Below are 4,056 nucleotides of genomic sequence, written 5' to 3' on the forward strand. Positions count from 1 at the left end.
AAAATCAGTTTTTTCATTATTCCCATCTTGTTACATATGAAAAATGAAAATATGCATGATCAAGAGTATAATGATTGGTATTCATCTTGTTGGATCTTCTTGTTCTTAAATTTTATTTTGCTTATCGATGTTGGGCTGGCATTGATGGGTTCTGTTTGATATTTCAATGGGTTGGATATGGATCCATATCTAGTATGAAGTTTTATGGTGTGAAGCAGCTCTGCTTAAATCTTTCAATCTTTCTTCTCGTGGCTACCTGAGGGGACAAGCCATGTCTTTCCGCGGCTTGGGTTTCTTTCTTTTCCCTGCTCTTGTGATTGATCTTCTCCTGGCTTCCACAGTAGTGTCCAATCCCAACAGTACGAATTTCTGCAGTTCCCCTTTCAACTGCTGCAACTCAACTCCAATTCTCTTCCCCTTCAGTTCTCTCAATTCTTCTTGTGGTGTCAACCTCATATCATGCAACGGGAACGTCACTAAGATTCGTCTATTCGACAGGGATTTCATTGTTAAAAGAATCACATACCTTGATCATGGCTTGAAAGTTTGCTACCCTGATTCGTATGAGACAAAACGTTTGCTCATCACCTCAAAACATCAGCTTCTCTGGAAGACTCCTTACTAGTGGTTTCCGGCTCTTTGGTCCCAACCTTACCTTCTTCAGGTGCAATTCTGCTAATGATTGGCTTCTGCAACCTCCGTCCTCATGGAAGAGAAAAGACTGCTGATGGCTCTTTGCTGTATTATTATTACAGTCCACAGGAACAGATAAGGCTGCCTCTTGATGTCCATCGCATCAATTGTCCTATGTATGAAATCCCTGCCGGTGTTGAGGAGTCCGAGTCTGCAAACCTTTCTGCCATATTGAGTGGTGGATTTTTTCTTCGCTGGGGGTTTGATTGCCTCAAGTGTACTACCAGTGGGGGCCAGTGTGTATTTGGAGAAGATGACGCCCCTGCTTGTTACTGCGAAGATGGATCAGTGCACCATACAAATTGCTCTGATGGATCATCTTCAAAATCAGCTGGTAGCGTGATATACTCCTGACTCTCGAGTTCTGTTACTATCATAGCTTCCATCTTGATCACACAAATTACACCAGTGGGGCGCAATATAATTTTGCTTTCTATTTGGAAGGATACCTGTACTCACTGATTATTGGGTGGTTCTGCCCATTTGTAGGTGCATTCGCATAGATTAGCATTGTCATGTGTAAGTGCTTTCAGGGTCAACGAAGCCTGTCCTAGAAAGCTGTTTTCCCAGCCCCGAGAAAGTCTAAAAAAAATTTGACTTCGTTCAAAATTACTGGACGTGTGTGTGTGTGGAGAGAAGGGTGGGGGGGTGGGCGAGGGAGAGAGAGAGAGAGAGTACCAGGTGTTCACTTGTGCATGATATCTTCTCCTGGCACTTGTCCTCCATGGTGCTGTCCAGTATACTTGTTGATTTACTTAGAGCTACTCTGTAGAGAAAATTTGAAACTGCTCTTTCGACCCACTTGGTTTGAGGTTTCTTAATGTTTCACATGTTGATGAATCCAGCATGATGTTGTTGAGACCATCTTTACCTTCATGAACCATCTCGACAAATCTTGGGGTATTCGGTGTACAATGCCTGGTAAAAGGATCATTTTTTTTCCTTCGTAAACCAGATTCAATGCTTTTCTTCCTTTGTAAACTCTTCAAGTACGTGTTAGCATTTTACAGCTAAGCCTTCCACATTTTTAGGAGCATAAAGAAGGGGATCAGTCATTTCTACGCTGCAAACTTTGATTGTTTCTTTAATATGCAAAGTTTTCTAACATATAGGTGGGACCTGGGCCCTCTGGCCACCATTTGGCTACCGTCCCTTCACCCCAAATTCAGGACCTACGGTTACAAATTCTCTTGATTCCCCCCAACTCTCCATCTTCAAATGCAATAGTGAAAGGAGCCAGGAAAGCGGGAAATTTTTGTGGTGAAGATTTCTCATATTGTCTTTTAGTCCCACATCCTATATCCCCAAATTTCATTGTATGCTGTGCAAGATTTAGTCTTCAACGGAAGTTTGATCTTGGTTATTGTGGCAAGAACATGGTTCCTGCTTGCCACTGCTAATATTGCTCCGTCAAAGGAGCTATTGCAAAGGTAAGCCAATGAGTAATTTGCTCTCTGTTTTTATAGCATTCAATGGCTTACAACTTGTGGTAATCATATATAATATGCTTTTAGCTAGGCCTGGGACGGGTAGACTTCTTGCGGGATCTGATTTTCACCAAAATTTCGTTATCTATGCCTCGATCTTCATCGAAGTTAGTTGGACTCTAAGCTATTCCGTATATATTTTAGTCTATCAGATCAAATGTTGTGTTTAGTTAGGTCCAGTGAAGGGTGCCTTTCACAACGGGAGCGGTGCATGAGGCGTGTGTGGGATCGTTTGTTTTTTTAGCTCGAGATCAAGCTAGCTGTTTCTGCACTTATTTATGTTCATTGTCTTTCCCAAAGTTGGTGTCTAGCTAAAGCCATCTCATGTTCATCGATATTCTTTCCTGTTCATTCATGTTATACTACAAGTTTTTTGCATTTGGGGAGAACTCTTTACAGTTAATGCGGACCAAATCTCATAAGAAATCAAAAAGTAAAGTTTTATAAACTTATTGGACGCCCTCAGGGTGAGTGTGAGGTTAACATTAGTGTTATCTGCACTGGTCAGTAATAACCAGTTACTTTATGTCTCTCAAGATAATGCTAGTGAGAAGAAGGTTTTCCTTAATACAGTGGTGAAATTTTATTTTATTTCAATCCACATTTTGTTTATAATTTCACATATGATTAATTGTTTTCAATTGGTGTCACTTTTTCTGTCAATTTGTAAGCAAATTTTGTATGTTTGTTGTAGGCGTCTTTAACCATAAACAAAAATACTTGCGGAAGTAACAATGGCCACTCATCTAGTCAAAAACCTTTTTTCTGTTTGCGTAAACCTGAAAAGAAATGCAATTTAACATGAGGTTCCTTTTTTGTCGACCGGCAGCACCACAATGCCGTTGTAAGAATCACTGCCGAGTCGGCAAATCGACCGATTCACACTTTGGCTGAATCGTTATGAAAAGAATATTAAAACATTTTCAAAAAAAATTAATGAAAGCCGTAAAAAATGATTGAGAACATAAGAAACTTATAATAATTCTAGAAAGATTTAAAAAAGTGACATATGCCACTTTTGAAGTGGGTTGCTTGGAAGAGTCGACCACCCAAAATGTATATAGTTCGAAAGGTCCTCCCACCCTCACTCATGAGCCTTCTTCCTTCGAAGGACAAAGGCCACCGAGCATTTTAGATATTCACTACTTGTTAGCATTTTATTGCTAAGCTTTAAGATAAGATTTCTGGGAGTATTAAAAAATGGGATTAGTCATGGTTACGTTTCTGGCCTGCAAAACTCGATTACTAGCAATCATTCACCAATAACATGACCATACTTAAAATATTTGTGCATTTGGCTAATGGGATTTTAACCAGATGCTTTCTTCAACTCCTATTTCCTAGCAGTTTGTCGTCGTACATTTTTTTTTTTGCTATAGTTACAGTTGTTTATCTAGCTAGATAATGAACTGTGCAATGTGTGAATGCTATAACATTTCCAAATCCGGGGAAACGTCAGCGGGAACAATATTTTTGTAAGTTGACACCAGCAGCATTGATCTCTTTCGCAGTGATGCTTCGTTTACAAAGCTAGAGATGGAAATGCTCTGGTAGTTATACTTTTGATGGTGTTGTCTGGTTCATCATGCATGTGAAATCAAGAGTAGATAGAGAACTATTTTTTTACCGACCCTTGATTTAGAGAAATATGTTTCTACTGATCATTGAAAACTGAATTAGGGTCGGCAAAGGACATCAAGACCCTCGCGGTGCACTTATTGTCCTTCTTGGGATCATGTTTTTCTATTTCCAAGTTCTCTGGTTTCTTAGTTGGGCCATTGCCGCTCCATGGTCCTCCTTTATCTTTCTCAAAATAATCATGTCTTCAACTTGATTCACAGCAGCCGACTTTCTGATTCTGCTCTAACTGAATCCT

This window comes from Nymphaea colorata, chromosome 11 (assembly GCF_008831285.2).
Source record: "Nymphaea colorata isolate Beijing-Zhang1983 chromosome 11, ASM883128v2, whole genome shotgun sequence".
NCBI lineage: Eukaryota > Viridiplantae > Streptophyta > Magnoliopsida > Nymphaeales > Nymphaeaceae > Nymphaea > Nymphaea colorata.